General features: G+C 41.7%; 1 long non-coding RNA gene across 2 annotated transcripts in view; it reads left to right on the top strand.

The window, feature by feature from the left end:
• The first annotated feature begins 358 nt into the window (after nt 1-358).
• LOC146630736 (uncharacterized) overlaps nt 359-27,876 on the top strand; it is a 38,674-nt gene continuing 11,156 nt past the window's right edge. For both annotated transcript variants that reach the window (XR_014906258.1, XR_014906257.1), the window contains exons 1-2: nt 359-1,273; nt 21,096-21,328. This is a non-coding gene — a long non-coding RNA (uncharacterized LOC146630736). The remainder of the gene's footprint in view (nt 1,274-21,095; nt 21,329-27,876) is intronic.

The raw sequence follows: 27,876 nt of genomic DNA, 5'->3' as shown, positions 1-27,876 counted from the left end.
GATATTTGACCAGAGTGAGTAAATGAAGTCAGAGAGGCTGGAATAATGGCCCACAGAGCACTATAACTAAACACACACCCGTCATGATCTCACTGAAAATACTTAACGGAGCCACGGACTGAATCCAGCTGTCACGCCGTAATTACCACCTGCTGTGGAGCGACACGTGATCGGTGATCTGCGTGAAACAATACAGGTTACATTTGAAACATACACAGAACGATGAAGTGTCACGTCACGCTGCAGCCAGCAGGTGTCGCGGCACACTAACGCGTTGCCGGTCGGGGAGGTAACGGGAGAGGTGTGATGAACCTGGGATGTATATAGCCTCCCGCACAGCATCGGTAAAAGGGGAACACCTTGAGAGAGGCGCAGACGAGCCGCCGCGGAGCCGCCGGACACCGCAGCTGAGCGCGGGGGCCTCTGTGGCGCATGTGGACGGGCAAGCCAACGCACCGCAGGAATGTGTGCAGTTCAGAAGCAAACGCACATGCTCGGGTTTTTACTCTGTATGTGGTGCTCAATCGTTTTCAGGTCCTCGGGCAGTGTAGTAAAGACTACGGGGTCACTTTGCTGTGCCGCTGTCGGAAACCTATAATTGGAAACGAGCCAGTGACGCGCTGAAAATAACCAGGTTAGCACTTAGTACCGGTCCATTTTGGGGAGGGCCCAACACGAGGGCGCAGCACCATATATCAGCTCTTTCCAGCTGTTTGGGAATATCCTGCTCTAGAAAAGCTGCAGCACGGCGGCAGCAGCAGCGGCGCAAGCAGGGTGCCTTTTTCTCCCGCCCCCCATTCCAGAATGGATATTGGGTGAGTGGCTGGGTGCGCACGGGGGGATCTCTCGTTGGGAAACGCAAAAGCTGTCTCTCCCTCTCTCTCTCGTTTTTTTCTTGAAGGAAGGGAGGGAGGGCGGGAGGTGGGAGACTGGCACAAGGCTCGACACTGTTGCGTCTGCATGTTTTTTCTCTTTGGACAGACAGGAAAAAAGATGGACCAGGGGGACTGTCCGACTTATTCCATAAGACAGTTCCCGGCCCCCACCCCCCCAAAAGGATAATCTTGCTCAATTTGGGATGCGTGCAACACCAAGTGATCACATATTACTTGGGCGGCGGTGGTGCTGGTGGTGGATGGACGGTGAAGTTCAACTTCTCATGCAGACGCGATCTCCTCCAGGCAGCCAGACAAACCCACCAGACAGTCGGCGCGTATTACGTGAAGAGGTCGCCATATGGGCTATGGGATGCGAACACCTGCCCGGTACACAGGTAACTACAATCCGACGGTGTCGCCTACTTCTTCGAACACCGACAGGCAGCAGATTAGAGGGTATGTATGAACAGGCGCAGATTAAATCTTCTCTTATTTGCTCTGAAAGTGAAATCGTGCAGTCGAGAGATATTTCAGTATGTAAACCTCTGGAGTTTCCTCCTCATGCAGTCCCCGGCGACGGGACTGATGATAGTGTGTCAGAGGCTGGGTCTTTGCGGGCAAGGTGAGTCCTCATTTCATTCAACTGGCCTACAAAGTCCCAGTTTCTGGCTCATGTGACCCCCCAAGTCATAGACAATACACCTCGGCTATGTATCTATTATTAAAGAAAAGAAAAAACCTTAGGGAACAGACAGCATTTTAAAGCAGAGGTAAACCCTTTGTGTTGCAAGCAGACACATAGCTTAAAGTTACCCAGAATAATTAGTGCAAATGTTATGGCGAAACTGAGGGAAAAAAATACACTAACATAACGTGACCATAAATGAAATCCCTACACATATAAACTCCAGGCAAAATTACGCGAACATTAGTTAAATTTTAAAAGTTTATGGACAAGAAAATTACACGAATGTATTTTAAAAAGTAAAGAAAAAAACATGTCATGTTATGTGAAAATAACGATTTGAATATATCTATAGATCAAACAGTGAACGTCACTGTTTAATTATTGGCGAAAAGGTGTTTGAATAGTCAAGCTTAAACTTTTTACATACAGAAGAGTGCGTGTCAAGTGTACCCAGAAACCGAGAGCAGACGTTGTTTCCGATTTATACAATGAAGAATTTGGAGTAAAAAACAAGACAAAAAACCCTCTGATATCCCCCCCACTGTTCTCATGTAGCTGTACAATTCGTGAGTAATTATTTTGAAAACAAATTACATTTCCCATCGTTTTTTTCTTCCAAAATGGGCCAAATTAGTTTTTGTTTAACCCCCCCCCCCCCCCCCCCCCCTCAAAAGAAAAGAAAGTAGGTGTATAGCAACAGTTAAAGCACTAATAAATGCAGATGAGCACTCAAGTCAGAATTTACTGTTGAAACTTGAAGCTCAAGCTCTACATAAACGCATCTCAATAAAACAGGCAGAGCTGTCAAAAATCTTAAAGTGGCCTCCTCTATTATGTCGAACAAGTGTGTCAAATGGTGAAGAAGTTGTTTTGGAGGCCTGTTTCTATATCTGTCCTGACCCTAGCATGCCGTACATACCTCACTAATGAATTTAGCATCCTGACACTAGATGCTTTATGTAATTAATAGAGCCGAGGGCAGTGGTGGCATCTCTGTGCTGCAAGCGACACGTAGGTAAGACATTTGCTGAATAATGGGATTTTTTTTTTTTTTAAAAACAAGACCTCCATGATTATTAACACACACTTAAAAGTGTCCTGTAAATGGAGCAAACTCTGCTGACATCACAGTAGGTGGGATGTCGTTACGCTGATCTTTTTTGTCACTGTTATTTATTAAACTCTTAATACTTGAACCTGAGTTGTTTTGTAGGCTGCGTATAACAGATCAGTGGCGGGCCATTTGTGTTTACAAGCCTGCCATTACTCGTTGCGTCTATAATAAGTAGCTGTGGACTGAAGTTACTGGAAAGTTGACACCTTGCAAACCTCTGGGCGTTCTAATGAAATTCATTGTGGCATCCTAATGCTAATTGGCAGCGTTACATATAGAACTATTTCACGCTCTTATCAGATAGCTATAAAGTACATTTAAAATCCAATCGGGAGAACACATTAAATGTGTCTAGTCCACCTAAGATTCGCTGAGATGCGCTCAACTATCATCACAGATTCCCTCCAACGTAGCACACTACAGTGCAATGACACATCACAGAAAACAGATAAAACCACTCCAGCCAAGAGCTCTCCATATATGCTGCAGGAGAGTACAAGCCAGTGTGAGTATGAGAGCCGAGGGCCTAGTAAGGGAGGCTTGGTGGAACGAGCCTGGTTTGAATAAGCAGCATGGCTACGGAGAGCTCTGGGATAGTCACCAAGTGTGCTGATTAAAATTGTGATATTAAACAGTGCTGGCTGCTGCCGCCTGCCAAGCCTCTCTCAGTGGCATTTCACATTGTTTAAAAGGTCCAATCGGACTCATCTCACCACTTGCTGCACAGTGTTGCTTACATCTTTTTTTTTCCACCACGGCTGTCTCATATTCTCTCCTCAACATTTGTTGGCAGGGTTGTAGACTTACTTTAAATAGACTTTTCCTACAATTCCCAGGTTGTTTTCTGCTCTGGGTCACTGGGTTCACTGCTCTCCGAACATAAGTCAGCGCGTGTGTATGTTATCGTGTGCATCATATAGAAAACTCTGTGTAAGGTGACGGCCTCGGATTGTGTTTATGCTTTCTGTGAAAGCTGAACTTGTAATGAACACAGGGAGGCCTCCTTCTCGGAAATTCTGCTCTGAACTCATTCAACTCCCTTTTAAAAACGTCACTGCAAATCCCAATAAAACTCTGCCATTATAAATATACAATTCATAAATACTGGAAAACATGCTCAGTTTCGTGAAATATATGACCCAGCCCCTTTAAAAGGTCAAACTCCAGACACGGTGGTCACTTCAGGTTGTTTCATTTCTTTAGCCAGGGCTGAACAGATACCGGAGTCATGCACCAAATCGCATTTGAAAAAGCCAGCGAATGTACTAGTAGTTTGATCTCAAAAGTTTGGAATGAGACACAAAGATAGGGAGGGAGGGAGGGAGAGAGAAAGAAAAGGCAGCAAGAAAAGTGAGGGACTTTTAGGGGCAGCTGTGTTTTATTAACCCAGTCATAATGCCCCTAAAAATCCTTATTGCTCTTGCAATGGTCAACAAATCTCCTGTTGCAGCATGTAGAGGATCTTTGAACAGCTTCCCGTGAGCAACTTGTCACACTGCAGGGCCGAGGCGCAATTAAGTGCATGCCAACGGGTCACATTCAGAGATTTTTCACCTCAGTTCAAACAGCCATAGAAATCACAATATGTTTTGAAGTGCAGAACGCGTGAAATCAAGGATACCATCTGCAGTTGTGCAGTAACCTTTGTCAAAAGTTTCACTGCATGTCTGTGGATGCACAACTGTCTGAGAACTGCACAAGCAAAATCAAAAGCATCTATTTACTAACAAATCCAACGCTTCTCTTCGGCAGACTTGAATAATATTACCATTACAGTCGTGCCAGTCTTTATAGTTTAATATGCAGACGGGAAGTCGACGCTGGGTGTCCTTCTGTGTTTTGACATTGCATTGGAGTATCAGGGGACATACTGAGATATAGAGACTGAGCGGCAGGCAGGCAGGTAGTCTGACAAATACGTCAAGCTGACAAGCATGAAGCCATATCAAAAACAATTTCAGAATATGACGATGTACAGTACAGGCTGGTAGAAATACAGGCAGACAGATGGGAGTGTAAAGACAGGTAAACAATGAAGCATCTTGACAAGACAGCAGCTATGCAGAGAGACACAGAAAATGGCTACCAGGCAGACAGAAAAACAGAAAAGGACAGGCAAGAAGACACGCACTAATAGAGGCAAGCGGGCCGTGGAGGACATGGGATCCAGGCCTGGGTGTGGTGTGGTGGGCTGTCATGGCTGGAGAGTGGATGGTGTGGAGCTCTCGATGTTGGCGAGTGAGTCATCTGAGGGAGGCTATTCTGTTGAGTTTCCCTGTGGGACGGTCGCTGAAGGAAGAGACCTCTTCACGTCGAGAGAGAGAGACAGACAAGAGGATAGGGAGTGAGGGAAAGTGTGGACGATGACTCAGGGCCACGAACCACATGGTGATGGAGAGGGGAGGGAGGAATTACTCATCAGAGCATGTGGAATCTCATACGGCTATCACAGGACTGACAGTGTGCTTCCCTCATGGCTGCTGCTCAGCCGCCATCAGTCCCTGAGGCACCAGCTCAACACCAGGCAGCGTTTCTTTTACCAGCCGAGAACAGAGGGAAGGTGGGGGGGAATCCGGGTGAGCCTGAGGTCAAATTCACAAGGGATGAGCTTTTTAGATTCTGTCATCAAAGCCAGGTCCGTTCCACTTTGGTGTAATTTGACACGTCATAAGGCACAAATTATGATAAATGAATTATTTACCAAAGCTGAACCTACTCCAGTTGCGTTGAGTCACACAAATTTTCCCCAAATGTCTCAGCTCTCGAGTGACTGACGAGCGTATGTTGGAAATACTGCATCATTATCGACCAAAGGCATTTGAATTTCAGCAGTGGCCATAATGACCCTTCTGATAACCACGTTTTGTACTCTTAAAGGTCGTTCTGGGTATCCGAGAACACGTCTGCTTACAGAGCTTGCGTTTGACCTGACACGTCGGAGTAGCTACGGTAGAAACATTGTCGGAGATCAGACAGATTCGGGCGTAAAGTCTAGAATGAGAAGTATGATCGATGTTAAATATTGAGGTATTTTGAAACGGAAGATTTACTTCAGTAACTATCGGCTTGTAGTTGGGTTTTAGATTACAGCAAGTCAGTGCAGGCCTCTGCTCTTGCTCCAAATTAGGCAACACTGTCAAAATATTTTATCAAAGAAACTTTACAAAAGGAGAAGAACTGCTTTATGAATATGTATCGGTAGTGCACAGTGAACAGAGGGAGATGTTTTAAGTCTCGTTGCTTCTTTTCTTTCTGTCCAGCTCGGCTTACAAAAAAGTAGCTCTTTCATGGTTATGTGAACCCATCTTTACAGAGATAAATGTGCCACAACAGCAAGCCTGTGGACGACAGAGTTGTGCAGAGTGATGACGAGACAGAGAATAAATATAGGTAACAGGGGTAGCTGCCTGCGATTCAACAGCTTAAGTCCTCGGATATGAATGTTGGTGAACTGGGTGTTAACAGACGACTCCATGACAGGGAGTCAGCAGAAAGTCTGAATGACTGTGAGCAAATGCACCCACATCTGTTTTATACATGCATATGTGATGCCTGCACCTGCCACACCAAACCGTTTGGTGTGCAAAAACTACGAGCAATTAATTTTTGCACACGCAGCAAATAGGCTGGCGATGAATATACGATAGTGGCATGACTCAACAGGTGAAATTGGCACGCCCATAACACTAGCATAGGCCTCATCTTACCGGTGGTGGCACAGACCCAGATCTTTCTCCAACAGAGGTTGGCATTATAGGGCGTGGGCCGACAGCACTCCAACGCCAGAAGAACCACTCAAATCCAGAGCAAACACTGCAGACAAAAGGGAGACAGGGAGAAAAAACTGGAGCAGGCCTTCTCTTTGTAGATGCCTGCAGCACTGCCGTAGCCAGAGCTTGTGACACTGGCTATGGTTGGACTACACAGAGATTAATATAATCATCTATCACATATCTCTCACGGTCATTTCTTACTTGAAAGAGTAAAGCACACCTATTATGGTCTTTTCCAGCTTTAAATTTTTTATTCTTGAACTTCACTGAAGTACAGTACAGTACAGGAACAGTGTACACATAATTAATGTCATCTATGCTAAGCATTTTCCTCTAATAAACATAAAAATGTTCTTTTCTTAGAGGAACTGTTCAGCACTTTGTTAGAAAACCACCTAGAAGGGGACCTTTACTCATTTCTAAGTACATTTTTCTATGTGGGAGTCTGCTAGAGTAGCTTTGCAAGATTCACAGTTCAAAATAATCCTTATTTATGTTATACTGGGCCTCTGTGGAGCCTCTCCGTCACTCTGACTGAAATAAGCCATTTTAGTGCACTTCCCCGTTCTTTAAGCCAGATGTTCCGAAACTTTTTCTGGCACGCCCCATTTCAGAAGGCAAAAAATGTTCACACCCCACACTCAATCATTAACAGTGCAAAGAAGGATTCAAGCTGACTTTTACTTAAAGGTCAGGAGATTAACATAAGCAAACCCTTTATTTTCTCTAAAAATAACCCTTATTTTAACCCATATTTTTCACCTGGTTGTTTGAGTCCCACCTGCAGTGATTCAACACCCCACCATTTGAGAACCACTGCTTTAAGCCAGCTTTCTTCTGATTGGCTTCTGCTTGCAAACAAAAATTCTGAACAGAAGGTAAGTTTTTAGCTGCCTTTTAAAAGATACCCCAATGTTCACAGATTTCAGGCTCAGATGGAGAGATTGCTGGAGAGGGACCTGCTGGGGATGTATGGGTAAAAACTTCCACTGATGTACGCCAGTCCTTGTCCTTGCCAACTTAAGTGATTAAAAACAAGAGCAACCCAGAGATTTAACGCGAGCAACCAAAGTGAAAGCGGAGTCAGAAGTTACACAAACATTCCTGATAGAAAATTTGGCAAAAGTGGCAAGGCGAGCCGAGTTTCCATAACCGTAGGCACAAATCTCTTAGGCTACGTTCACACTGCAGGTCTTAATGCTCAATTCCGATTTCTTTTATCAAATCCGATTTTTTTGTCTGCTTGTTCACACTACAAATAAAATGTGACAGCAAACGCGCTCTAGTGTGAACGCTCAAAGTGGCCCGCATGCGCAAAAGAAGACATCACACACAGCACGCTCTGTTTAGACCCAGACCAACCAGTATTGTTTGACTGATGGCCCTTAATATAAAGACTTGTTTCAGACTTTCCATTTCCCAATTTTGCTTTAAGTTATAAAGTTATTTTGTTACTTACATATGGCCTAATAATTATCTCTACTGCTGTTTTAGAGAGGAGCGGTGCTTCAAAGGATAGTTGCAGATTTCTGTCAGAATCTGCAGATTATACAGTACAAATAAAATGTTCACATTTCTCCAACGTTGTCTTCCCAGCAGTTTCACTGACATCTACACTGGATGGCCAGGGCTGATAATTGGCGTCTGTCTTGTGTCAGTGACGTAAAAGATGGATTTAATGCGACATGACCGTTCAAACAGCAGTCGCTTTCTAAAACATCAGATATGTATCAGAATCAGAATCAGAATACTTTATTGATCCCTGGGGGAAATTATTTTTTGTTACAGTGCTCCATTTTAAACCAACATTAAGACAAGACAGACAATACACTAACTAAGAATAGTACAATATATACATATATATACATACATACATACATACATAAGTCACTCATAAATAAATAGTTGGAAAAGAAACATGTGTAGTTGTAGCAGTAACCAGTGTGTTAAGTGGATGCGTTGTACAGGGAGATGGCCACAGGCAGGATCAGGATTCAGACCCAGATCGGATTTGAAAATATCGGATTTGTGCTGTTCACACTGTCATACCATGATCGGATATGGGTCGCATAGGGTCAAAAAGTCGGATTTGATGCGCTTTCGCCTGCAGTGTGAACGTAGCCTTAAAGGCACAAACAGGAACTTCTGTTTTTTCTTCATTAAGTTGGCAAAAATTGTCAGCTAAACAACTTTTAATAGAATCTATTCGCATAAGTTTGATGTGCAACAGAAATATCTTGGAGCTTAAAATAGATATATAACTGAATGTCATCTGCATAGCCATGCTAAGAAATGTCCTTCTGAGTGCTCAAAATGTGTTAAAGAACGAACAGATATAAGAGAAACAGTAAGGGCCCTAAAAGAGAACGCCGATAGAGACCGACCAGTATCTCAGCCTATGACAAATAACATGATTGTCATCAGTGTCAATGGCAGAGGTCAGAACAACATCAGCAAAACAGAACATTTCCCTGAACCACTTCGGATCGAGAGGTTGTTTGAGACTCTAAGAAGAGCTGTTTTGATGAGGTCTATGAAAGCCAGATTGAAATCTACCAAGATGCTTTTTTTGTCCAAACCACTTAGCTATGACATTCTCCAAAATGTTAGCAATAAAAGGTAATTTTAAGATTAGCCTGTAACTACTGAGAAGAGAGGCGACAAGCTGTTTTTCTGTTTTTAATGGGTGGATGATAGCGTTCTGGTCTTGATTAATGAAAGCAAACTGATAAGACTGAAAGACAGTTTTGAACAGAGATCTTTGTAAAATAACAGGTTGAGCTGGGGTAGGAACAGGCAGCGGAGATGCTGAAGAAAAAGTATTATTTCTCACACTACTCATTTTTTCTACAAAGAAAGTAAGAACATATTCACAATGTTCACTGGGAAAAATTGGGACAATGGGTTAAACACAAGTAAAAATGTCACTAATTGTGTAACACCCACCTCTGCTCTTTGAAACCAGGTTTTAAGACAGCACAAAAGTTTTGGTAGCGGACCCTTTTTGGATTCCATTGGTTGACTTGTGATGTTTGAGTGGGCTTCGCTTGCTTGCAGGTCTGCAGGCTGTGTAGGGGGAAGCAAAACGGGGAACACACTAGCCGAAATGCAATTTTGAACCTGTCATCTGCTGCCTGACAACAGTTTCTCTTTTTAAAAATGCATCTGCTTTCATGACCAGTGATTGGCACATCGAACAGGAACTCTTGGCCTGCTATCCGCTGGGTATACCGGAGGCCCCGAAACATCAGCTGTCCGCTAATCCAGTTTAAATCATTTGAATACTGTTCACTCTGAGACCCACACGAAATATCCCTCTGTGAATGTACATATAAAAAGTATTACAGTCACACATAAAATTGGCAGCTACTTTTAATGCATACCATGGAAATGTTTCATGGTTATGCTGGTACTACAGTGACCTCCTGTTGGCACCAATGATTGCTTTTTATTAGATGGAGCCACAAATGTTTCCCAGTGACTGAGTTACACATTATTACTGTCTCTACTAGCTAAGACATTCCTTACGTTTTGAGTGGTGGAAGTAAATCACTAGCTCGATTTATGAATAGCTTCTATGACTCAGTTCGCAGTGACTGAGTGATGTGAAAGATCCACTTATGAATTCCAGCATCGATAAATAAACTCTTGAAGAAATACATTTCAGTTGCCACTTTTTGAAGAGATCTGGAAACGGCATGCTGCAGTGGTAAATGAAACAAACAAACAAACAAAAAGCCAAGGCTTTGCTGCACACAGCAGTCAGATCATGCTGTAGGAAGACAGAAAGGTCAAAATAAACTCTGCACATGCCTCCCAGGTTTTAGCGATAAGAGAAATAAGAGAAGGAGGTGTGTCTTTTGTACACATAGCCATATGAGATCTTTAGACTTGCTGGATTATAACTGTAAACACAAATGTGGCACACAAATGCACCTGGCCATATTATTCCCTTCTGTTAGTCTTCTATAGGGTATGCGTAACTGCTTGCAGGTACTGAGCCATGACTTCAATCAGCAGCCATGCTTCATCGTCAGCTGTTTATTTTTGTCATTCTGTTTGAATATGCAAGTGCAGATACAGTGCCGATGTTTGTGTAGTATGCAGAGGAATGCAGTCCTCGTAGCTGAGAGGTGCTTTGCTGCCTGAGCTGAGTTCAAGTTCAGCCTCCTTTCCTTTTCTCTTGTCTTCTCTCTGTCTTACCCACCACAGTCCGGGGGCACATCAGGTTCCAGTTGTTTTCTGGCTATTCGGGGTCAGCGATGCACGTTGGCAGACCTCATTGGCAACTTTCTCGTTGCAGTGCAAAAATCTGTTGGAGACTGAACTCGGCTCAGCGTTTGTGTGCCCCGGTGTTGAGTAACAATGAGGTCCGCAGGGCGATTGGCAGATGTCTGTTTGGTGCTGCAGATACAGTCATGCCATTGTGTGGAGTCAGCAAGTAAAATGTGTGTGTTTGTGTGCATATGTGGATAAGGGGTGAAGAAAAGCGGCTGTTTGTTTTGGCAGGAAGATCATTTGCCAAAGAAGTGGCTCCTCAGCCAATTCTCACCAAACAAACCCGCAGCAGTGAGTGTTTTATCAGTCCAAGCACTTCAGCGGGCGAAATGAGAAGGTGGCCATTTTACTCCTCGCACTCTTTGCTGCTCTTCACAGCTAAGAGGGTTAATGGCGAGCTGCCGCTCGGCCACTTTTAGCGCGGTGTTCCATTAAATTCAAAAGCTTGCGATCCCTAAAACTTCCCTGTAACATTTGTTGTTAACAAGAGAATGAAATTAACAGTTCCAGCTAATCAGCAGCATGACAAAGCTTTATGGTTTCTCTGATCTTTTCTTCTACTTGCTATGACTCACTTGAAGCCCCATTGTCTGCTCCGAGCCAAGATCCTCCAGTCCAGAGGGCGTCGGTGCCTCTGAGGATATTACAAAAAGGGAAAACCCATCTTCCCCCAAAACCTTCTTCCATTACAGAAAAGAGGTTTTCCGCTTCAATCGAAACTGTCAGTGGAAGTTTTTCAAGCCACTTGGAAAACATCAATTGCTGCTTTTTCAGTCTTTATGTTGGCAAAATCATCAGTCACAGGAGCAGCATGATCCTTTCGTAGTAGTTTTTCAGAAGAAAAGGCAGGTTGTGCATGTGTTTTTATGTCCTTTATGCTCTCTTTTGTTGTGTGCATGTATTGTTGAGCTGCACAGCTGACAGGTCTGTGAAATATCAGCACCTGCATTGTTTTTTCTCACAGTAATCTTTGCAACTGATGTGGACATGAATATGCCGCCTGTGTGTGGAGCACATCTTTTTAGTTTTAAACGACGAGCTGTTTCATGTTGGCGCAGGAGTAATAGGAGCCGCGGCGTGACAGCCAGGCCTGAGGCGACCCAGAAATGTGCCTTCTTGGAACTTCCTTCTCATTCCTTGGGCATAAGAACAGCGGTGCAGCGCAGGCTAGACTCCAAAACCAACAGTTTTGGAAATATCTGTTACATTTGCATCCCAAATATTCAGAAGAGCTTGCATGATGTTCTTATTTGGGTTGACAGGGTTTCATTTTTCATTCTTCGTGCCTCTTGTGTTTTCTTGTCGTACTTGGCTGTTTTTGTGTTGACTTATCTCGTTGACACACAGGATGGGTAATTTTGGGCAGCGTAGATGTCTGACTGCAAACAACATGTACAACTTAGAGTCCGCGCAGGAATGGCGTAAACATGGTTTCCGATTGAGGCAAATTCCTGTGGTCATGTCGCCACTTTTAATGTTGACTTTTTTCTCCAATACACCTTCTTCTTCTTCTTTCATCGCTATGTGGAAAAAACACTTAAAGAGAACCTATTATGCTCATTCCCAACACTTATTTTTATTCTTGGACTCTACTAGAGTAGCCCTGCATGATTCAGAGTTCAAAATAATCCCTTGTTTTAATACTGTTCAGGCTCTCAGTTCAACTAGTGGAATAAGCTATTTTAACTCCCTTTACGTTAACTTTCTGCTGATTGGTAGCCCCTCACAAGCAAAGGATTTGGACGGTGGTGGGGCTTCGGTGTTATTCATATGACCAGGACATCCACATTTATTCACATTATAAAGAGCCATGACTAGAAAATAACCTGCCTGAAACTGAGTGTTTGGAGCAGTCTGAAGCCCGAGCTCGTGGCTCATTGGCTCATCACTCTAACATATTATAATATTAAAGAAAAGAAGAGTGTCACACACCTCTTTAATTGCTCTCTTTTAAATTTAATGTTGTCTGCAAATGTCTTTGACAGAAAAGTCTAATATGTTTGAGTAAATTAAATCTTAAACAGTTAAACCACACATTTCCTTTTACTCTGAATCGCATCTCCTTGTGAGGGACCAAAAATCTGTGGGCATCCTCTTTGTGGGATAATGCCTAATACAAAAATGTGAAAGAAGCCATGCCTTCTCTGTTATAAGTTAATAAAAATTCCACCTACAAGCACCTCATATAAGTGATAAAAGACTAGTTTGTTAGTTTCAAAGGGCTAATGTGTGATTTCTTGGCAACCTCAAGTCTTCTTGTTATTGTCCAGTTTCTAACAAGGTATGAGTCTGACACAAAATACCTTTGTTTACCTAATCCTTTCTGTACAGCTGTAATTGATGGAGATAAAACGAGCTAATTACTGAGCTGACAGGCCGAGTCATATTAGCCACGTTCGCGTTTCCAATCTTTATGCAAAGAGACTTTAACCATTAGGGTGTGTGCCAGCAGGATCTGAAAGCCACTCAAATCTAGAGCAAACACTGCAAACAAAAGTGTCGAGGCGATCAAAAGCGGAGCAGGCATTTCTTGTGTGCCCCTCTTTAAAAGAAAATAAATAAATAAATAGAGAGAAGGAACCTTCTTGACCTGCTTTCAGCCAATCAGCCCTTGACAACAGGCTCAACCTGAGCAAACAGTGAGGAAAGTAATCAGCTTTCACATAACCCTGATAGTAACTATCTCCTCAGAGTTATACATCAGCTGGTATTGATTAATGTGATGATGTTGTTGCCGTCCAGCACCGTGGCGTAGAGATGACTGCACTGGTGTTTTCCAGCTTTTAAACTTTGCTTGTAACTTATGTGCATAAGTGCTTAATTAGCAGTTTTCCTCCTCAGTTAATAATTATATCTATAACATGTAAGAAAACTGCAAGGAAAATCATCACATTCTGGCATTTTAGAAAATGTGGCAGTATTTTCACATTTTTGCTTTCGAAATGACTGCAGAGATAATTGCATTAACACAGACAAGTCTGATTAATTTTCCGTCGATCTACTAACCGATCAATCACCTAATCATTTCATCCCTAAACTGAATTAAAACAAGTTGCGTCACAGCTCCTGGCTCCAGCTGCACGCTCACCCTACAGACACAGGAATGGTATCAATCTTCTCATCTAACTCTTGGCCAGAAAGAAAGTGCGCGTGCTTCTCAAAAATGCCGAGCTATTTCTTTGAAAGCTCAGGGTGCTCAAAACAAACCAGTTCATTCAAACACGCGTGCGCCAACGCATATAATGAATATAAATGGAGGACTTGAGAGATACAGTATATGCTCATCGCCAACAATTCTCAGTTTCCTTTTCCCACCACCTACATTTGGAAAGGTGTGTACGCCTGTATGGCTCCATTAAAAGGTATCGGTTTTAATCATACTTAAAAGTGATTACGTGGAGCTACAGCACAGTGAGCCTGTTCTTATTTGGAAATATTGACACAACAATGAATCACAGACTCATATCCTCTCAGTTTTCTCACGTCTGCTGACATTTCAAACTGTGCGAATAATTGCCAAATTGTCTCGGGCTGTATTAAGCCAGGGGAGGATACAAATGCCTTTAAGCAACATCAGCTGAGGAGATGTAGAGGCAACGCTGCTTATCTTACCAACAAAGCCTTAGAAACAGTTACACTTGTTTCATAAATCAACTTGTTAAAAAGCACATGCACATAAGAGAATAAGCACTCCCATTTTCCTAAAAGCTGTACGGGAGGATGGTGGTGGAAGGGGGTGGGTCAGGAGGTGATGGAGTTTGTAAGATAAACTTGGCTAAACTTTGTCAGTGTACGAAATTCCCCTCATCAGACCCCAGCCTGCCATCCTCCCCTCTCTACCCATCCGTATCCAACAGTGTGCAAAGCTAACAAAGCCAGTATTTAAAAAGCTATTAAAGAACTACACAACTTCTTTCATCATTTAAAATGTCAAAAGCTTGAATAAGCATCCCGTTTATACAATGAGCAATCCCTCCAGGAATAATTCTCAGAATTTCAGCCACTCTTCACATCATTTGTGCGAGTTTGCAGTTTTGCCTGCAGGGTGCTTGTAGATTTTATCAGCTACTGCATCTCAAATACAAATAATCCAATTCAGAATCACCGCTATAAGCTGAGCTCAAACTAAAATGGAAGGTAAGTTCATGCCTAAGGGTCTTGCGGTCTGTTGGATTTTGGAAATCTAAGTCATGCGTCAACTCCAGCAAACACTACCATTTAAATGTTTAGATTATATGTAACTTTTAATTTAAACGGGGACCTATTTAGGAGACTTCCTCGCTTTCTATCAGATATATGCACTCACGAGACACTTCATTAGTTATTCTTTGCTAGTAGTTGGTTGGAACCCCTTTTGCCTTCAGAACTGCTTTCATTCGCTACAAATTCAAAAAGCTGCTGGAAACATTCCTCAGAGATTTTAGTTCATATTGACTTGATAGAATCACACACTTGCTGCAGATTTGTTGACTGTACATCCGAGAGGTGCACTGTTGGATAGAGATCTGGTGATTGTGGAGGCAATTTGAGGATAGGGAACTCATTTAAAGAAATAGCCTGAGATGATTTGAGCTTTGTGATGTGGTGTGTTATCCTCCTGGAAGCAGCCAGAAGAAGACGGGTACACTATGGTCAGCAACAGTACTCAGATAGACTGTGGTGTTTAAAAAATGCTCAGCTGGTACTTGAGGGGCCCAAAATATGAAAATGTCTGCCACACTGATACACCACCACCACGAGGCTGAACTGTTGATACGAGGCAGGATGAATCCATGCTTTCATGTTGTTTGCACCAAATACTGACCTCACCTTCCAAATAAAGACACATCAGACCAGGCAACATTTTTCCAATTTTCCATTGTCCAATTGTGGTGAGCCTGTGCAAACTCTAACCCAAGTTTTCTGTTCTAAGCTGACAGCTAAGCAGTGAAAAAGGTATCATGACTCCTACTTGACCAAGCATAATGTTATTGGCTTGTATTTTTCTAAGGTGGTATAATGAAACAGATTACACCGTATTTTGCTAGAACACTGACCGAGATTCAGTGATCAGGGACAATGACTTTATTGCTTTCCATCGCCACAACTGACAGAACCAATATCATCTTTCTGTTGGCTCACTTGTGTGTGTGTGCGCGCTCCAAAATGTTGTGTGTTACATTCATAAAACTACAAGAGGGAATGCAAAAAAACCCAAACAAAAACTGGGCATACTGCAGTCTTTTTGACAGGATGCTGTCTGACGTCCAAAATATTTTGACGTCTGCCTGGGTTTCTATTATTCAGCTGACATAATGTTGTCTGATTGTGTCAGAAACACCAGCTGTAATATTTTAATAGTATTTATACTCTTCTCCCTGCTATAGTTTTTGTTAAATCACTGTAAAATAACAAGAACTAAAAGGTCAGACTTTGCACAACTTTCAAGTGATCTTGACAGGATCCTTGTGGGACTAAATACGGCATGTGGGAAAATCACAGTCTTGATCATTTTCTTAAAATCTGGTAAAGCTTAAATCTTCATTGTGTTTTCAGTTTCCTTCTGAGGTTCTCTCGTCAGTCTTGTCATATAGTTAGATTAGTAATGAAGCTTTGGGCATTCTTTGTTGGCAAAATAGCAGCTCTTAAAGAGCAGGCCACATTTCCAGTGTTGATACTGTTTCACAGAGTTATGATCTCAGATCACACACATGAGAACGTATATTAGTCTTTTGCTCATGGACATTTTCATACTAAGCCACACACAGACTCCGGCAGTGTCTTCAGAAATGCTGATATAGTTAATTTTGACAGGTAATGCACAATGATCCCTGAAAAATCCTAACTAAAACAGTCATTCATTAAGGTTTTGGAATTGTGACTCGGTCGTATGGCAGTTTTTCCACCCAGTCTCATGCTGGAGGGAATTAGGTAGGTAAACATTAAAATTTGGAAGTTGGCTCTAAAACTAGAAGCCAAGAATTGTTTACTCTATTACATTAGGAGGACTCATTTGGGAAGACTTTGCTAGGGAAACGCAACTCCCCTGCAGATATTATACCTTTAGTGTCATTTTGACAAACATTTCAGTCGTAGTTTGGTGAAAAGCGGTGGGACCTGCATTAAAAACCTCTACCTGGCCGTCACCAAATTTTGTTCTTTTCTAACAGCTGCCACGGCATTGAATTCGGGCTAAGACAGACATGTTGTGTGTTAGGCATCAAGATAATTAACTGGTCACAGTCAGGTTTTCCTGGAAATTGACTGCATTAGTGAGTCTATTCTCTTATTCTCGCCTTTTCCCTTTAATTTTTTCCCCCCGCTTGGCAACTGTCACACAGAAAGCTTTGAAGTGGGTGTAAATAAGAAGACATGCATGCTTAATGAGCACGAGTAAAAATGGCTTAATACTTGTTTTCGCGATGTAGCTCTGCTTACCGAACTGAACGTCGAGGCAGCGTGACTGCTTAATTAAGCTGCCTGTTAACACAAAGAGGCCAACAGTGACATTTGCTGTGGTGACGGTCACATCATATCTGATTAACTTCAAGTTGTCGTTTGAAAGAGTCCCAAACATCTGCAACTAAACGCTTATTTTCACCTCCCGATCTCACTTGTAAAACTAAATATCCTACTGTGACTTGCCGAGCAGATGTAATGAGCCGAGATCAAATACTGAAAGTCATTCACAGACGCTGATATGTGAAAGGGCCAGAGAGTGAAAAGGAGAAAGGAAAAAAACAAGAAGTGAGGAATGGTCTTCTGCTTTCAGATTTACAGCCGCGGGGTCACCAGTAGAGTCGGAGCTGGAGCAGAGTGGTGCAGAACTCGCCTCCTCCTCCTTCCCTGCCTCCCTCCCTCCTGGCCTCCTTAGCCTCCTATGCTCACACCCAATTTTTTGGCTCTTTGTTACTGTATATAGGTCACACTGTGATCGTGTGTATATACAGGTGAATTTATTCTCCTTCCCAGCAAGCATATGGAAAGAGGTACTCAAAACATTTCCTAGAAGTAACTGAACAGAAGAACAATGCTGCATTTGAAGCAAAGGTCATGCCTTCGTGTGTTTTAGAGGAGAACTCATTCTGAACAGATCCTCACTGTAAAAAATCAAAATAATGCATTCATTGTGTCATGTATAGATTTTTATTTGAGTGTTTACGTTAAAGTAAAACGTGTTTTATGAGCTACTTTTATGGTTTTTTTTATGTAAAACTCTTTACTTTAACTTCTTGCCACACACCTACAGCACTAGGAACATTTCTAGAATTCTAACGACATCTGTGTGCATGTATGCATGCGAGTGTCAACTCGGCTAAGCTCAGCTATGTTGTCATCATTTAAAGAATTTATACAGTACATTTAAGGAATCATCCCAAGCGGTGCATGTCTTTTATTTGCAGAGAAGGAGCGACGGTTATAAAGCAATATTACATTTTTTCCATGTCTTTGTTCTTGGCACAACAAACAGCAACGCTGCAGTGAGTCAATTTTATCATCGTGATAAGAATAATATGAGGAATAGCGCTTATTTTTTTAAATAGATTAAACAGGACAGTTTTCCATCGCTTCTCACAGCCTCTGTAACAAAATGTAATGCTTGAGCGTGCGTGTGAATAAAAGTGCGTTTGCCCCCACTAGCTTACCTGAGCTCCCCGTGAAAAGCGAACACAATCTCAGCCTGAGCAGAAAGGCAGGATGTTTTTGATGAAGCAGTGGGCTTAATTTAGGCCCAGGCATTCTCAGTATCTGTCACCTAACTCCCAGTGATCTCAACACACAGTGTAGTTGTGCGCATGTGTGTGTGTGTCGGTTTATGTTTATCCACAGAGGCAGGCTATAAATTCAAGAAATGTACACCGACATTCGGCCCCCCTATAAACTGTAATACCTCCCAAATATAAAGACAACGTCATACCCATTCCCCGTTTTATTTTGCTAGTAATAATGGAGCAAATAAAAACCGCAGCTTTACAACAGACACTACTATGATAGTGTCTCTCTGATAGGATTTTATTATGAATTATTAATACTGGCTATTAAAAAATAATCCCATTAACTCTGCCAAATGCCCCAAAATCTTGAGTTCTTCTTCTAAAGAAGCTGGCTTGGTTATAGCTCCTGCTTGGCCATTAAGTAACCAAACAGGCGTAGGCATTGCCAGCAAACCAGCAAAAGCAAAAAGCGAGTGCCAGCAACCTCTGCCAAAGACTTCAGCTTGCACCCAGTGTTCTTCTCTTACTGGTACACAGAGAAATGATCTGCCTACTTCTTCGAATTGTACATTTTTCTATCCCTGTATGGATTTTTTTAAAAATTAAAAAATATTTTAAGAATGAAAACCTTTTGTTGCAAGCAGAAAGATTTAAGAGAAATTATGTAGATTCTTGTTTTTTTGAGCATGTACGTTTGCTGATATGGGCACGTGGATTTGCTCCTTCTTGGCCATTAAGTAACCAAGCAGGCGTAGGCATTGTCAGCAAACCAGCAAAACTAAAAGCCGAGCTCCTACAAACTGCCAGTGACTTTGTTTTGCACAGAGTGTTCTTCTCTTTGCTGGTACATAAATAAATTTTCTACCCTTTGAGTTTAAGACATTTTCCAGTCTGCATGGAAAATGTTCTTATTCATAATACTGACAAACCTCTGTTTTTAAGCAGCTGCATAACGTAATTATATGGATCTCCATTTTCTAGCTCTCTCTCCATCGTTGCTGGATGAGCATGTACATTTTTGAAAATCACAAAAGAGGACCTTGCGACGTCTGACCTCGAGCTTGGCGTCACTTTAATGCGGCATTAAACGAACGTGCTCCATCTCGTCAAACGACTGCACGGAGAGCTAGGAGGAGATCTCTGTGGTCGTCATGCACCCATAACGAATGGAAAGACAAGAAGACCACACAGCAGCATGGTCAGATCAGGTTGTCAGAGACCATATATAAAATCTGGGTCAGGGTCCAGGCCGTAACCTCGCTCTCACTATGGCTCCGCTCTCGCTTCTCTGTACCCGATTCCACCTTCGTCCCACAACTCTATCTTTGTGTTTTCTCCCTCTTTTAGTTGAATCGCTTCACCCACTTTCCACATCCACGTCTTTATGCATTTCATTCCCTGTCTCAACCTACTCGGCCCGAGCAATCCAGGCAGGCAGGCTGTTTGTGCTGAGCTACATGGCATCTTTAGATTATATTAAATTTATTGTGAATTCATGGCAATGAACGATGCATTTAAATACAATAATGGCAAAAATCTAAATTTGTGAATTGTTGAGATAATAGTGAAACTATATTATATTATATTATATTATATATGTATAATGCTGCATTTTTTTCTAGAAATACCAGGGCCAGAAGACAGCATGTCATTTTTAGATGTCAACTAGGGAACTGGCTTAGTACCTCTCCTCTTTCTTTCCTTTTTTTTGGGACATTTTTGATTATAACATCTGAAAGAAAAACCACAATGGTCCCTTTGTTGGAGATGAAAGTGTTTCCAGTGTTTTTAACTCTTAATGATTTCTCTGTGTTGTTTGCTTTTAGGAAGTGAAGAAGCATTTGAACCAGAAAACAGATAATTACATCAAACTTATTTATTTATTGTAAAGTAGAACAAAAGAATGAAAAAATTTTTTTTTACTTGTTATTTGCTGTTTTACCCACACACGAGTTATGTTCTGAAACCACTTTTAGTACTTTGAAAAAGATACTTGAGAACAGCACCCATATTTTAAAGACATACTCTGTATTCTGAGATAAGCCTCGTGACCTTTGATATGTGATTGATGTGTTTGGACTTGTTTTGTTTACCGTAGCACACAGAAATTATACTTTGCTGCCTAGCAGGCATTTTCATCTAAGAGCTACGTGAGTTCCTCTTCATATTGCTACTGGGTCCAGTTTCTGTTTATCGGGGAACATTTCCTCACATAAATCACCCGCTCTTTAAAAATAAATCCCAAAAAACATACCTTTTCTTCTATTTTGACTGTATGTGCATTAAACATATGGGATATAAATTTTAAAAATATACATTTTTGACTTTGTCTAATACATATTTTACAGAGCTAAGCTGGCTGCTAACCCTTGTTTTATAATACTGCTACTTAAACTAAATATATCAATTTCAGAATTAAGTATAGCAACTTTTAAGTCAATTCCTTGTCAGATATTATTATTAATCTTTTAATTTGTTTTGTGTACTTTTAGAAAGTTGAATAGAAAGAGCCAGAGATAAATTTTAAGAGGTGCCACATAGTTGCCTATTCTCTAAGGCAGACCTGGCAGGCCTGCAGCAGCTCTAACAGTGGCCTTGCTGCCATTAATAATGGGAAAATGGCAAACACTGTACAAATCAACTGGCATGAATCTCTGTGCTTCTCTACAGCACAGTCTCTCTGAACCTATTGTGGAGCTAACATGGCTGCCAGCAATAAGACATGATGACATTTATCCTGCTTTCTTGCTGGAGGCCTCCCAGTAAGGAGTTCTTGTGAACACATCTTCCGAGTGACATGGAGACGGGCCTGCAGCCACCAGCGGAGCTGAGCCGCTTTAGAGCCCTGCTGAGACCTGCCAGGCCCACAGCTTTCCCTGCCAGGGGCCTCGCTCGAAGTCAAAGTGAGTTACAACCCATGCTCTTGACACATGCATGCTAATGCAGAAGCAAGCACCCACTATGTAGGCATGCAGGCGCACGCACAGGTGGAATACATAGAGGAATATATGTGTGCAACCATAAACCAGTACAGAGGCAAAGAAATAACACTGTACGTGCAAATATATGCACACTCATACATAATGATACCCCTCTAAAAGAGATTGTAGCTCCACTGGACCACTAGACAGACTACATTTACATACAATCACACACAATCATAAATTTGGTATTTGCAGCCTAAATAAATGATATCCCTGCTTCTACCCATGCAGTAAAGTGAGCATGTCGTCCAACAGGGGCTCTATCTGTCAGGGGTAGTTTGAGATCAAGGTCCAGCAGCTGCTGGATCAGCTGGATTGATCTGTCTGGGTAAACATGAGGACTGAAAAAGAGCATGTTTGTGATTAAAGGCTTAACAGGAAGTGCGTGTGACAGTGAGAGAGAGGGAGCTTCAGTATGCTGTTTATACCCTGTACAAAAGAGAGCACTGTGTATTACCTCCATATATATGTGTGTGTGTGTTATATTGTGCTTATATCCAGCTCCATTTTAAAAAAATGTTTGGATACTGCTGGAGTCAATTTATAGCAACATCATCCTTATATTATACTGGACATTACTGGTGCAGCCCCTTAGTTCATCCTCCTTTCTTCTGATTGGCTGCCCCTCGTTAATAGAAGTCAGTGGGCGGGCGTTCTGTGCTCACAAGCGTGAACTATGTACCATTAACTGGATTGCTGCCCCTGACTGAGCCTGGTTCTGACAGAGGTTTGTTCCTGTTAAATGGGAGTTTTTCCTTCCCACTGTTGCCAAGTGCTTGTTCAGTTTAATGTTTGAATATTGGGATTTTCTCTGTTTTCTGGCCTCTACTTTACAATACATCGTGCTTCGAGGCGACGAATGTAATTTGGCAAGTTAATTCACACAACTGAAGTGAATTAAGAAAACCTCTCAAGCCACTGTAACACATTTTTGACAGAAAATCAGGAAAATCATATTGGGGCTGGTTAATGTTTTTCATCGTGACTCACCTAAAAAGAGACAGTCTTCCAGGAAATGGTTACCAAAAATATTTTCCTAACCATAATCACGCAGTTTTGGTGCCTAAACATAACAAAACTGCAAAAGTGAAATTAAAAAACAACTTAAAGTTGTGACTCAACCTTTTCTGAGTTGTCACCAGATATCCAAAATTATACTGCGAATTACTGGAGACATCATCAACGCCCCCCCCCCACCGGGTGGAATACTCAAGGCCATTTTTTTATATTTTTTAGATACTGAGCAAATGAAGGAGAATTTACTTAAATGTGGTTGTAGCCACCTTAATTATCTTGCAAAGTGCCCTTAGATACAGAATAAATGTGTCAGTCCCTCTGCTCATTACAGCCAAAAGACCCTATTAAGCTCTCACATGAGGGCTGACCAACAGTTTCATGCTGGCTATATATGAATGTATCTCACAGCGATAATATATCGCGAGTGCATGTGTAGCTATATGGTTTGTGTCTAATCCCAGGAATGTTGATGTGGTCCAGAGTTTAATAAATGGAGGCGTGGGTGTGGAGTAAGAGTCCCCTGGAGCAGAGTTAAGGTCTTAATGTACTAAAAAGCCTTGACCCAGACCATATACACCCACTCACAGGGACACAGCACCTTCTCTCCAGTCCAGCACATTCTTTCATACTTTGGCTACGCAGCAAAGAAATATGCACTTAGACATACACGGAGATATGCAAGCACAACATGGACGATATGACCTTAAACAACAAACATGCGCAAAATGTACCGAGTGGCTCAAACACACACACACACACACAAACACATCCTTGTTGACTTGTGTTGGTCATCATTCAATGAGGAGCACATGACTTAAATCGGGTGTGGTGCATGACATCTTATCGAACAAAAGCGTCCCACAGAGAGAGCTGATGGGGGAGACGATCCCTCCCCGCTTGTCCTGTCTGTTGGGAGTCATGAGGTCTCCATCTCGTTTGCCACGCTGTGTCTCGTGGTTCAAAGTCCATAAAATGTTCAAGTTAAAAAAAAAAAAAAATCCCCTGCTTTTAAAACTTTCAGCTGCGGTGCTGTGTTGTCAATAAATCAGCTGCTTTCCCTGAGGATAGCAACGTTATCTCCGGGAGGGAGAGGAAGTGCAAAACACTGCACGTTTTTCAAGAATGAAGCCTTTGAATTTCTTTTTATGTCCTATAAATGTCTCACCTTGAGGGTCTGATGTCTCGCAGTGAGAATGGAGGGCTTGTATTCTACACATTCAACCGGTCGCTTCTACATGCTTCTGCAGTCATGCAGAAATAAACTCAAGTATGTTTATCACAGAAGCTTTATTGTGTTTTGTCTCATTTAAGTGTCTTGCTGATAAACTTGTCATTTAACTGTCAAAATCATGACGGCTACCTCCATGTCAGATCTTACAGGGAATATTTCTTCATTTTCTCAAATGCATTGTAGCTCTGAACTTTTCTAACATTAACCAGCGGAGCTGAATATTAGAATGTAAATATCTATATCAGTTGGACCAGACATTACCCAGGCAGCCTCCTTGTAGAAAGTAAAGTCCAAATGAGCACATGTGTGAAAGGTTCAGGTAATTCACAGAGTGAGTTTGCATCACGTCCCGCCTCCTGCGCAGACTATCCAGTCGCCACTCTTTGCCCAAACCTAAACTGCACAATGCATTTCAAGTGTCACTATGCATCTATCACATGTGAGAAAAGCCAACTCTGGACAATGTGCAGACCTGATTCTCTCAACATTACCTGGAATTTATGTGTAAAACTTGCTATAGTCTCATCCACCAAAGTTGCACGTCACCATTGAGTCACCAGCTTCAGTGATAAGATTGTTTATCAGAACAAATCTTTGCAACTGTTGCAACTGTTTTGGAGTCCTGTAAGTCCTGTTAATACAGGAGAAATAATGCGCGTTGCAATTGCTCAAGTGCTTCTGTGAGAGTTAAAATGGCTAAAAAATAAATAAATCAGAACTCCACAATGACAAGAGAAGTGAAAAGAGGATTCTCAAGCTTACTCCTGAACATTCCCCTTCTCTTTCTACCTAGCTGGAAAAAGCTTGAAAAGTGTGAGCAAACTGGTGAAATCAAGCTGAGCAGGAAGGGGTAAACAGGACATTTGTGTGCATGTGTCTGTATAATCCCATCACAAGATAGTGTCGTCGAGAGCCATTGCCCCGAGGCAGCTGGCCATAGTCCATCAAGGGAACTTTAAATTAGAGTAATGCTCACTAACACAAGGTTAGACAGTTCATCTGCTGGAGAGATATGAAAAGGGGGGATTGTCTGGTGCTGTGCTGATGGCCCAGAGAAAATAGAGTGAAGAAGTTTTGAATCCCAGGCCTATACGTGGACATGGCTATTTGTAGATTGAACTGAGGCAGATGCAGACAGGGTTGGAGAGACTGAGTCCTTTGATAATCGATAATGGCCTTGACAAATGTAAGACAATGCAATATAAAAAAAAGTGAAATAAAATAAAGTTTGTCAAATGATTTGTTCCTGGTTGAGTAAAATGCTGAATAAAGTTTGTTTAAAACTAAAACTGTCTTCTTGTCCTTGTGCACAGAATATTTACTGTATAACGTTTAATTTAAATGATCAACAGTGTTTGAACTTTTTTGTCCTCCAATCTTTAAAACAAGCCCACAAATGTATCAAATGTCCCGACGCAGCTGGGCACAGTTGCTTTTGGCAAACGATGCCCAAACAGGAGTGAACAGTGTGTTGCTTACGGACTACTTAAACCTGTGGAATAATACGAATTTGGTGCTCTGACACTGTACATGTGGGACCAATTAAAGATAAACTACAGTGAACTGCACTGAACATCGTCAACCTTACAAGTATAAAAATGCAAAAGGCGCATCTGAGGGAACACGTGTGCATTTTCACGTGCTGAATCCTTCCAATAAAGTTCAGATGCGTACAAGTATGATTCATTTGGCTGCTTCAAGTTCTCCATTTAAAAAAAAATGGTTACAAAATATTGTCGTTTCCGTTTACGATGAGTAATCTGCTACGATTGAAAGTGCTGAAGAACTCGTGAATGGTTTACAGCATAAAACACATGAGCTTATTTAAAGCAGGAAGCTTATCCAAGAAAGCTTGCTATCAGGCTTCAACTGCTATGTAAAACTGGGTAGTTAGGCCTCCGTTGTCTATGCAAAGTGACAGCTAAAAAAACAGTCCCCTGAGCTCTGCGGGGAGAAGAGACGTGTAAATGATCTAAGTAATCTTGTTTAGATCAGCTTTTCTGAAGATATAACTGACAAGCGCACACAAACAGGAAAAATGAGTCAGACATTCCTTGCATATGAAATGCACTCCTCTCACAAATGTTATGATAAGCTATGGTAAATGCTGCTCTTTGCTGCACTTTCACTTTACAAAAAAAAGTTCTCCTTTTTATTCTGAGAAAGAGGAATGACACAAATGCTGCAGCCGGAGATGTTCTAAAATATACCCTCTTTAACTGCAGCACTATACAGTACCTTATCTGGTATGTGTTGATATCACTATTAGTCATGTGTAAAGAATCTGTGAGTGTTTGTGAGAGTTTTGTTTCCCTAGGCAAAGTTTGGCAAACCACAAAATTCCTTTAAATCTCCCCCAACTCCACCAAATTATTAACAGCTCCAAACACAGCATATTTAAAAATGCTTTGAAATTCGAGCTTGAATAAAAGAATGAGCTCAGAAATACAAGCAGAGCGTTGGCAGGATGAATTATCATTCTGATTTTGCAGAATTTTAATAAATTCTCTCTATATTTTTATTACAGCTAATATTTTTGAGCAATAATTCACTCTCATTTGTTTAATCTTCTCATGAGCTCTCATGCCTGAACTGAGCTTTGGGAAAACACCTATCTAATGAGTTCATAGGCAAAAGTGAGGAGGGAAAAAAGCCCTTTTTACCTGCCAGTGATCCAGCACATCATATTTAAAACAAAGCAAAACAAAACAAAAACTTTAAGTGTGGGAGGCCAGTGATGTGCCCCACCCAAGTAACTACCCTTTCATAGAGTCAATGAGCCCAGCCCTGAAGCTGCATCTCCAGACTTACCAATAATTCCTAACGGCCTGACCCAGAAGCTGCATCAGGAGGCCCCGTCGCACAGCCTGTGATCCACACCCCAGAGCTGCACTGGAGGAACAGCTCACACAGCCCAGTGGGACCAGTCTTGGATGTGCAAACATGCAGGAACGCCTTATCTGTGCTGTTTTCTGACAGATACTGAACAGATACAAAGACGGCTGCAGAAAAAAAAAAGAAAAGAAAAACAGCAAAAGCGCACCTACAGACTTTTAATATTGTTCTTCAATTCCTATATTAAAAAAACAAATAAATAAAAAATAAACGTTACCAGTTACTAAACACAGTTACAGGGCTAAAATGTCTGCAGCAACTTGTGTGTTTATCATCGGTAAATACACACAGCTGTTAGAGTCCAGTGAACAATGCTGGCAGCTACACACCTCCAGCACAAGGGACACATTAAGAGAAATAGTAGGAGGAACTGGCCCATACTTTGTGTGTGTGAGGGAGTGTTTAATGTATAATGTCCTCACCATGAGAGTAGGATGAAAATCTTATTGCAGGCGAATGGATTGCAAAATGTTAGTGTGAAGTGGAACAGGATCTATTTAAAGCCATGTAAGTAAATACACGCTTCTTTTATGGAATTTTCTTCTACATGAATCAATCATTGGAAAGCAGAAAATGTCACACTATTCTGCTTTCATTTCTGCTTCACATATGCTCAATTCTGCTTAAAGTTCATGTCAAGTTTCAAATATCCTTTAGAATGAGGCCATTTTGCAACATCTGTAAAGTTTTATAAGTTTTCGGTACCTGGCTAAATGTGTAAGTTAATTTCAGTGCCAAGCATGGTGGCTTCTGCTCACTGTTCCCAAACAGATGAGAAGATTTAAACCAATCTTAGGGGTTAAACTGGGCCTGTGCGATTACAAACAGCATTCCAGCACCTTCAATTATTAATGAAATCAAAAAGAAAGTTTCATTCATAATATCAACCAAGTTCATTTCTCATGTCCCAAAGCCTGGAGTTCTTTCCAGCTGATGACAGATGATACTCAATCAACATATCATGAAGTAATTTCAGCCAACCAGCCGGCCTGCAGACGCTACTCACACCTTTTCCCCCCTGCATTATCCCTGTCATGGATGTAGATGACATAAAGTTGCAGTCGTACTAGTAGGTGCTACAGAAGGAGAAGAGCAAAAATGAACTTGGTTTTCTTTGTTTGAAGTAGCAGGTAATTTCAAATGCAACGCTTCAAATAACTCAGCAAATATCACCAAACACAAGCTGTTTCTCTATAATTTGGCACACAATCTGTCTTCTTAGTTAACTGCACATCTGCTGCAGCTGGGGAAGAAAATGGTCATGTGTGATAACTTCACTTCAGAGATTGTGAAAGGTGTAAGAAGTGGAAGAGAGAAGGGAAAA

The sequence above is a fragment of the Diplotaxodon limnothrissa genome, linkage group LG6 (assembly GCF_057381915.1).
Source record: "Diplotaxodon limnothrissa isolate DT_005_m linkage group LG6, D_limnothrissa_male_GT1.1, whole genome shotgun sequence".
NCBI lineage: Eukaryota > Metazoa > Chordata > Actinopteri > Cichliformes > Cichlidae > Diplotaxodon > Diplotaxodon limnothrissa.
This window is presented reverse-complemented; position numbering and strand designations above follow the sequence as displayed.